Source organism: Thalassophryne amazonica, unplaced genomic scaffold (genome assembly GCF_902500255.1).
Source record: "Thalassophryne amazonica unplaced genomic scaffold, fThaAma1.1, whole genome shotgun sequence".
In the NCBI taxonomy this organism is placed as follows: Eukaryota; Metazoa; Chordata; class Actinopteri; order Batrachoidiformes; family Batrachoididae; genus Thalassophryne; species Thalassophryne amazonica.
In genome coordinates, this window is record NW_022986359.1 from 39,358 (window position 1) to 49,568 (window position 10,211).

General features: G+C 44.7%; 1 pseudogene; it reads left to right on the top strand.

Annotated features, from left to right (window-relative positions):
* Nucleotides 1-1,311: 1,311 nt before the first annotated feature.
* On the top strand, nucleotides 1,312-1,515 carry LOC117506120 (annotated as a pseudogene).
* The last annotated feature ends 8,696 nt before the right edge of the window (nucleotides 1,516-10,211 follow it).

The following is a 10,211-nucleotide window of genomic DNA, read 5'->3' on the forward strand; positions in this document are numbered from 1 at the left end:
TCATAGTTAACTTAGTATGTATTCTAATCTATGTAAATACTGTTTTATGTTTATTTTTTGGCCCCAAACACTTTTCTTCCCATTCATTGTGAATTTTCTGTGTACTAAAAGTAGGCATTACAGGTTTTCTGTCAACAACATTTTATTGAGTGTTAAAGTAAATAAATACAAAATCGGTCACTGGATCCTTGATTTCTGGACATAAATAAAAATGAATAAAATCTGTAGTTTTTGTCAAAAGCATTTCCTTTCAGACATTTTGGCATGAATGTCTCTCCATATCTCTGGGAGGAAAAAAAACATTTTGATCGATTGTAGTTTGTTTGTATTACATTTTGAAAGGGGTGTCAAATGATTTCAGTGGGGTTTTGAATTTATTAATTCCGAGTGGACTCTATTGTTCTAATTTGACTCAGCAGAGAGCCTAGCAGATTTTGGAGCTGTGTGAACAGAACGGAGGACAATTCTCATTTCATTCTTGCAACAAGACAGGAGTCCCAGTTAGTGACTTTAATCTGCACAAAAGTGACTCACGATTGACATAGTCAGGGACGAAAGTGGTGAAAACCAAAAAATCTGTAACTATATATATATATATATATATATATATATATATATATATATATATATATATATATATATATATATATATATATATATATATATATATATACGAGGTCTGTTAGAAAAGTATCCCACCTTTTTATTTTTTTCAAAAACCTGATGGATTTGAAACACGTGTGCTTGCATGAGCCAACCTTGAACCTTCGTGCGCATGCATGAATTTTTTCACACCTGTCTGTTGCGTCATTTGCTGGTAAGGAAATGGAAATGGCGGAATGACTGGAGCAGCGTGACTGCATCAAATTTTGTCAGAAACTGGGCGACAGCCAGGTGGAAACCATTTGGATTTTTAGACGGCTTTTGGTGACGATCCTATGGGCATCACACAGATTAAGGAGCGGTACAACCGGTTTAAAGACGGCCGCACAACGGTGGAGAGCGAGCCGCTCTCCGGTCGGCCATCAACATGCAGAAATGACCAGATCATTTCCAAAGTGAACTCTGTGGTGATGTGGGACCGTCGTGTGACTGTCCGAGAAATTGTGGAAGAGGTGGACATCAGCACTTTTTTGGCACATTCCAGTGTGACAGAAGATTTTGCCATGAAAAGAGTTGCAGCGAAATTTATGCCGATGGCTTTGGCACGAAGCTGATGGCGCAGCAAAAGCGCCACCGTGTTGAAGCCTCACAGGACATGTTGTGACATGCCCAGCTCTTCCACCATTCGGAAGATTCAGATGGCTTTCGGTGGCTTTTCAATCATTTCTGTCGTCTTTCACTTCACAAATGTGTTTCTGAAGTCTTCGGTCTCATGAAGTTTTCTGTTCTATGCTTCTTTCTGAGCGTAAAACAGACACAAACAAAAGATTTGTTTCATTGGCTTTCTGTCATTGATGATTGTTTATTATTTCTGCTAGGAAATAAAGAAAGGAGGAATATGTTCAGAGTGGTTCAAATGTTGCATACATGGAATTCAGTGCATGTAACTCACCAAAACTTTTTCTTGACAAATACATTTTACGTAAGTGTTATTCACCACAAAATCAGACAAAAAAAGCAAACAGACAAAAAACTTGTTTTTGAGGTTGCATCTATTGTTTGCATGGTGTTTAATGCTGGATTCATGTAGGCGGTAAAGTTGGAAAATCCATTAACTGAAAAGTGTGGATTCAGTTAGTGAGCCCAGAAAACAAGATTAAATTTAGCACAATTTTTTTAAATAGTTCATAATTAATTGTTAACAATATCATCTTGTAAAGACCATCTATATAATAAAAGGGGAGCAGCCTCTCTGGTCCTTTTGGTGTACTTATTAATTTTTTCAAGATGATTCATGTCTTGAAAACAGCAAGGTGATTGGACCAATATTTTTGAACAAATTAGTAAGTTTTGACAAGAAGCCTGTTTTTGTGTTTATTGTGTGCAAGTGTGGCTCAAGTCCCCAGACTTTGAGAAAGTTATTGAAGCTTATAAAGTATTAAACTGCCACGAAAATGCTGATGAGAATCAATTTTTCCAGTTTACAGATTACACTGCTCTGAGAGGCCACTTGACTCTGTTAAAGGTTATTAGGTCAAGATTGAACATCAGAAAGATTTTTTTTAGCAACAGAATTGTCACCTTGTGGAAGAGTTTACTGAACCATGTCATTAACTCGTCCAGTGTCAATGTTTTTAAAGATTGGTACGTTTGGTATTATGGATTTTAGGTATTATTATGGTTTTTATTGTCATTGTATATTTCATGTCACTCTTGTTAATGTTGTATGGCTGGGGGGCCTGGCTGCCTTTTTGTTTCTGTCTTTTGTTTTTCCTTCCAGGTGGCTTGCATTTGGGACTGAGTGGCTGTGTTGCTGAGGTTATCAGGACCTCACCCTGATCACCTGCGGCTCGTCAGGACTCACAGCTGAGGTGCATCTATATGGATTGGAACATGGTGGCATTTAAGACTGGAGTATACAGTGTGTATTTGCCCAGACGGGTGAGATCGTCGTCTCGGGAGCCATCTCATCATCAGTGGATGCAGAGAACGTCCAGGGTTTGATGCACGGTCTGTGAAAGAGGAGGGGGTGAGGTCTCACGCTCGTCAGCACACTTCCTGAGGTACGTTAGATTTTGTGACTAACATTTATACAGTCAGTAAATGTGGTGTCCCTCACACCTTTTTATATTGAGCTGTATGTTAGTCATGTATTGGCTTCCACTGCAGTGGAGTTTTGTGAACTGGATGTTCCATGCCTGCAGGTTGGGAAGCTGATTAGTAATCAAGCCAGGAAGTGTTTGCTGTTTGTACACCTTTAAGTGTTCTCTCTGTGTGTAGAGTGTGGACTCACATAATGGTTCCTTCTTTCACAGACTCGGTTTGTTGCGGCCACCTGGGGGGTGTCGGCGGGGTCCTTGGGTCCGAACAGCTTCTGGCTCCAGACCGTTAGCGCTGCTGGGAGCGCACCACGCCAGACCGCACTTTCTTTTGTTATTTTTTGTATCACTGTTATGTATTAAATTCAGTTAGCCTTTGTACCGTGCTCTGCTTATTTCATACTGGGTCCTTCAAACGCTGGTCAGTTCTCCGAGCTGCGTCCGACACATAACAGTAGTCTCTGGCCAAACATCACGGACCCAGCGGTAGCAGAGACGGTAACGCGCCGGGAAGGCGGCAGCAGACGTTCAGAAGTTATCCGGATCAGTTGCGGGTGCTCTCCGCCCGGATGGTGCGTGTTTGAGACCCATTACTGAATACTGATTCGTGCTCTCTTGCAGCCGTGTTCCTGTGTTGTGCCTTATCCGTGGGTCATGGTGGAGTGTGACTGGCGACGGTATTTGGGTTGTTGTTTTTTCTTTCTTTTTTTTTGTTTTGTTTTTTGTTATGCCCTCTCTTCTCCTCTGACTCCAGCCGTGTGAGCCGTAGTGTCGGCATTGCTGTGCAGTTAGGTTGTGCTGGGCGTTTCCCAGGTAACCTCTGCACCCGGGAGGGGAGGGGGGGGGTTTGGGGTATTTTCTTTTTGTTCCCTCTCTTCTCCTCTGGCTCCAGCCGTGTGAGCCGTAGTGTCGGCGTTGCTGGAGTGGTGCAGTGTGGTTATGCTGGGCGTTTCCCAGGTAACCTCTGCACCTGGGGGGGGGGGGTGTTTTCCCCCCAGTTTCCGCCCTCAGGGTTTGACTGTGGTGTCCTCTGGGGGGGAAAGGGCTGTGGGTCCATCTAGCCATAGACGGCCGGGGCTGGGTCCGTTGGTCGTGAGGGGAGGCATCTCCTGGGGTTGACGAGTGGTCCTCTGGGAGGCGCTGGGAGTCCCCGTGGGTGACGTTGGATCCCAGAGGGACCTCGGCTGTGGTTATTACTCCTGGAGCTGGCGGGAAGTCCTCTGGGGGGTGTTGGTCCCTACATGTCGTTTGGGGGGGGGGGGTGGGGGGGTGTTTTAGCGCTTTTATTTGTAAGCTTAAGTTTGGGGTTTTTCTTTTCTCCTCATCCCGGGGTTTGATAGGACGGTCCCCTGGGGGTGGGGGGGGGGTGGGGGGGTGGTTTGGTTGTTTGTGTTTGTCTTTTTTGTTTTATGACTAATGACCGCACATGGTTGGATAAAGGCTGACCGCACAGGTTTAAGAACTCCTGGCCACACCTGTGCTAAGTGACTGACTGAAACAAAGGCAAGGATGCAGCCAGAGGAGAGGACATCAACCATTCTGTTGGAAGACGAATGCAGATGCGGTTTCCAGCCATGGTCCCTGGAGGGGGGTGTTTCTCCTGGGTCAGGTTTGTGTGGTCGCCGGGAGGCTTCCCGTGAGGGTGGGGTACTGTTGTATGGCTGGGGGGCCTGGCTGCCTTTTTGTTTCTGTCTTTTGTTTTTCCTTCCAGGTGGCTTGCATTTGGGACTGAGTGGCTGTGTTGCTGAGGTTATCAGGACCTCACCATGATCACCTGCGGCTCGTCAGGACTCACAGCTGAGGTGCATCTATATGGATTGGAACATGGTGGCATTTAAGACTGGAGTATACAGTGTGTATTTGCCAGAGACTCGACCTTGTGACCAGACGGGTGAGATCGTCGTCTCGGGAGCCATCTCATCATCAGTGGATGCAGAGAACGTCCAGGGTTTGATGCACGGTCTGTGAAAGAGGAGGGGGTGAGGTCTCACGCTCGTCAGCACACTTCCTGAGGTACGTTAGATTTTGTGACTAACATTTATACAGTCAGTAAATGTGGTGTCCCTCACACCTTTTTATATTGAGCTGTATGTTAGTCATGTATCGGCTTCCACTGCAGTGGAGTTTTGTGAACTGGATGTTCCATGCCTGCAGGTTGGGAAGCTGATTAGTAATCAAGCCAGGAAGTGTTTGCTGTTTGTACACCTTTAAGTGTTCTCTCTGTGTGTAGAGTGTGGACTCACATAATGGTTCCTTCTTTCACAGACTCAGTTTGTTGCGGCCACCTGGGGGGTGTCGGCGGGGTCCTTGGGTCCGAACAGCTTCTGGCTCCGGACCGTTAGCGCTGCTGGGAGCGCACCACGCCATTATTGTTATTTTTTGTATCACTGTTATGTATTAAATTCAGTTAGCCTTTGTACCGTGCTCTGCTTATTTCATTTCATTTCATTTGATCCGGGACGTCATCTAACTTTCACAAAAAAGGCAGAAGGCGTGGACATCAGCACTTTTTCGGCACATTCTACTGTTACAGGAGGTATTTTCATGGAAAGAGAAGCGGAGGATTGCGCCACCATGCCGCTCATGGCGCAGGACAAAACCACCTCTGTGTTGGACTCACAGGACAGCTTTCAGATGGTTCAGACAGCTTCTGGTTGCTTTTCAGTCATGTGAGTATCCGAGAAATTGTGCATGAGCTGGACATGCCCCAACATGTCCTGTGAGGCTTCATCATGGCGTTGCTTTGCGCCATGCGGCTCCGCCGCGACGCGCGAAGTTCCTCCGCTCCTCTTTCCATGACAAAAACTCCTGTAACAGTGGAATGTGCCATTCATTTCTCAACTGGACGTTGTCTTGATCCGGTATGTCGTCTGACTAGCACAGGAATTGCGGAATCAAATCAAATCAAATCAATTTTATTTATATAGCGCCAAATCACAACAAACAGTTGCCCCAAGGCACCTTATATTGTAAGGCAAAGCCATACAATAATTACGGAAAAACCCCAACGGTCAAAATGACCCCCTGTGAGCAAGCACTTGGCAACAGTGGGAAGGAAAAACTCCCTTTTAACAGGAAGAAACCTCCAGCAGAACCAGGCTCAGGGAGGGGCAGTCTTCTGCTGGGGCTGGTTGGGGCTGAGGGAGAGAACCAGGAAAAAGACATGCTGTGGAGGGGAGCAGAGATCAATCACTAATGATTAAATGCAGAGTGGTGCATACAGAGTAAAAAGAGAAAGAAACACTCAGTGCATCATGGGAACCCCCCAGCAGTCTAAGTCTATAGCAGCATAACTAAGGGATGGTTCAGGGTCACCTGATCCAGCCCTAACTATAAGCTTTAGCAAAAAGGAAAGTTTTAAGCCTAATCTTAAAAGTAGAGAGGGTGTCTGTCTCCCTGATCTGAATTGGGAGCTGGTTCCACAGGAGAGGAGCCTGAAAGCTGAAGGCTCTGCCTCCCATTCTACTCTTACAAACCCTAGGAACTACAAGTAAGCCTGCAGTCTGAGAGCGAAGCGCTCTATTGGGGTGATATGGTACTATGAGGTCCCTAAGATAAGATGGGACCTGATTATTCAAAACCTTATAAGTAAGAAGAAGAATTTTAAATTCTATTCTAGAATTAACAGGAAGCCAATGAAGAGAGGCCAATATGGGTGAGATATGCTCTCTCCTTCTAGTCCCTGTTAACACTATAGCTGCAGCATTTTGAATTAACTGAAGGCTTTTCAGGGAACTTTTAGGACAACCTGATAATAATGAATTACAATAGTCCAGCCTAGAGGAAATAAATGCATGAATTAGTTTTTCAGCATCACTCTGAGACAAGACCTTTCTAATTTTAGAGATATTGCGCAAATGCAAAAAAGCAGTCCTACATATTTGTTTAATGTGCGCATTGAATGACATATCCTGATCAAAAATGACTCCAAGATTTCTCACAGTATTACTAGAGGTCAGGGTAATGCCATCCAGAGTAAGGATTTGGTTAGACACCATGTTTCTAAGATTTGTGGGGCCAAGTACAATAACTTCAGTTTTATCTGAGTTTAAAAGCAGGAAATTATAGGTCATCCATGTCTTTATGTCTGTAAGACAATCCTGCAGTTTAGCTAATTGGTGTGTGTCCTCTGGCTTCATGGATAGATAAACCTGGGTATCATCTGCGTAACAATGAAAATTTAAGCAATGCCGTCTAATAATACTGCCTAAGGGAAACATGTATAAAGTGAATAAAATTGGTCCTAGCACAGAACCTTGTGGAACTCCATAATTAACCTTATTCTGTGAAGAAGATTCCCCATTTACATGAACAAATCGTAATCTATTAGATAAATATGATTCAAACCACCGCAGCACAGTGCCTTTAATACCTATGGCATGCTCTAATCTCTGTAATCAAATTTTATGGTCAACAGTATCAAAAGCAGCACTGAGGTCTAACAGAACAAGCACAGAGATGAGTCCACTGTCTGAGGCCATAAGAAGATCATTTGTAACCTTCATTAATGCTGTTTCTGTACTATAATGAATTCTAAAACCTGACTGAAACTCTTCAAATAGACCATTCCTCTGCAGATGATCAGTTAGCTGTTTTACAACTACTTTTTCAAGAATTTTTGAGAGAAAAGGAAGGTTGGAGATTGGCCTATAATTAGCTAAGATAGCTGGGTCAAGTGATGGCTTTTTAAGTAATGGTTTAATTACTGCCACCTTAAAAGCCTGTGGTACATAGCCAACTAATAAAGATAGATTGATCATATTTAAGATCGAAGCGTTAATTAATGGTAGGGCTTCCTTGAGCAGCCTGGTAGGAATGGGGTCTGATAGACATGTTGATGGTTTGGAGGAAGTAACTAATGAAAATAACTCAGACAGAACAATCGGAGAGAAAGAGTCTAACCAAATACCGGCATCACTGAAAGCAGCCAAAGATAACGATACATCTTTGAGATGGTTATGAGTAATTTTTTTCTCTAATAGTTAAAATTTTATTAGCAAAGAAAGTAATGAAATCATTACTAGTTAAAGTTAAAGGAATACTCGGCTCAATAGAGCTCTGACTCTTTGTCAGCCTGGCTACAGTGCTGAAAAGAAACCTGGGGTTGTTCTTCAATGAGTAGTAAGATGTCCAAGCTTTACGGAGGGCTTTTTTTATAGAGCAACAGACTCTTTTTCCAGGCTAAGTGAAGATCTTCTAAATTAGTGAGACGCCATTTCCTCTCCAACTTACGGGTTATCTGCTTTAAGCTGCGAGTTTGTGAGTTATACAACGGAGTCAGGCACTTCTGATTTAAAGCTCTCTTTTTCAGAGGAGCTACAGCATCCAAAGTTGTCTTCAATGAGGATGTAAAACTATTGACGAGATACTCTATCTCACTTACAGAGTTTAGGTAGCTACTCTGCACTGTGTTGGTATATGGCATTAGAGAACATAAAGAAGGAATCATATCCTTAAACCTAGTTACAGCGCTTTCTGAAAGACTTCTGAAAGACTTCGGAAGACGTGGATATCAGCACTGTTTCGGCACATTGAGACAGACGTGCGGAGTAACTCCGCGCGTCGCGGCGGAGACGCATGACGCAAAGCAACGCTGTGATGAAGCCTCACAGGACATGTTGGGGCATGTCCAGCTCATGCACAATTTCTCGCATACTCACACGACTGAAAAGCAACCGGAAGCCGTCTGAAAGCCACCTGAAAGCCGTCCTGTGAGACCAACGCGGAGGTGGTTTTGTCCCGCGCCATGAGCGGCATGGTGGCGCAATCCTCCACTTCTCTTTCCATGAAAAAAACTCCTGTGACAGTAAAATGTGCCGAAAAAGTGCTGATGACCACGCCTTCTGCCTTTTTTTGAAAGTTAGACGACGTCCCGGATCATCAAAGCCTTCATGTTGGAAATGATCTGGTTGTTTCAGCGGGGTTTGAGCCTGTCGATCAGCGCTCGGAGTGCGCCATGCTCTCAGACGCTCTGGGCGGTCTTTAAACCGGCTAGAGCACTCCTTAATCTGTGTAATCCCCACAAAATCGTCGCTGAAAGCCATCTAAATTTTCCGAATGGTGTCCAGCTGGAGGTCTCTTACAGTTTCTGGAAAAATTTGATGCAGCAAAGCTCCAAATCGTTCAGACATTTATTCGCAATAAAAATCCGATGAGAGGGGTGGATCACTGCTCACACAAAGCCTGCTCATAGGCGAATGACGCAACCGACAGGTGTGAAAAAAACTCACGTATGCGCACGAAGGTTCAAGCTTGGCTGATGCAATCACACGTGATTCAAATCCATATGGTTTTTGCAAAAAATAAAAAGGTCCAATACTTTTTGGACAGACCTCGTACATACATACATTCATACATACGAGGTCTGTTAGAAAAGTATCCAACCTTTGGCCAGGGAAAAAAAACTGGCTTACCTGGATGGTTGGAAACCTAATCACCCTCGAAGTAGTCTCCTTGGGACTCCACACACTTCTCCCAGCGGTGTCGCCACTGTTGGAAGCATTCCAAAAAAGCCTCTTTTGGGATGGAGTGCAGCTCCACCGTCGTTGCAGCCATGATGTCCTCCCTCGTCTCAAAACGCGTTCCTTTTAATGGTGTTTTAATTTTTGGGAACAGCCAGAAGTCGCAAGGGGCCATGTCAGGAGAGTATGGAGCCTGTGGAACCACAGGAGTTTGGTTTTAACACAAAAAAGTCCAAATTAAGTTCAACGAATGTGCTGGAGCATTGTTGTGGTGGAGGCGCCAATTTCCTGTGGCTCACAACTCCCGGTCTCTTGCGCTGTACAGCATTACGGGGGCAACGGAGGACATCCCTGTAATACTCCTTCTTTATTGTTTGACCCTGTGGTGCGTACTCATGGTGTACCACACCCCAGGAGTAAAAAAAAACAGTCAGCATTACCTTCACATTTCTGCGCACTTGGCGCACCTTCTTCGGTCGTGGCGACGTGGAATGCTTCCACTGTGACGACTGGAATTTGGTTTCCGGGTCGTACCTGTACACCCAGGACTCATCACCGGTGATAATAGTGTCCATAAAGCTGGTATCAGTGTGAATGGAGTCCAGCATATCCTATGAGACTTCAACACGGAGGTGCTTTTGGTCCGCCGTCAGCAACCTCGGCACGAACTTCGCAGCCACTCGCTTCATGCCCAAATCTTCTGTAACAATGGAATGTGCCGAAAAAGTACTAATGTCCACTTCCTCCGCAATTTCTTGGATGGTCACTCGATGGTTCCGCATCACCACAGCATTCACATTGGAAATGATCTCGTCATTTCGGCACGTCGATGGTCGGCCGGAGCACGGCTCGCTCTGCACGTTACACGTCCGTCTTTAAACCGGTTGTACCACTCCTTAATTTGTGTGGCGCCCATAGCTTCATCCCCGAAAGCCGTCTTTATTTTTCAAATGGTTTCCACTTGGCTGTCGCCAAGTTTATGGCAAAATTTGTTGCAATGCCGTTGCTCCAATCGTTCCGCCATTTTCCTTGCAATAAAAATCCGCCG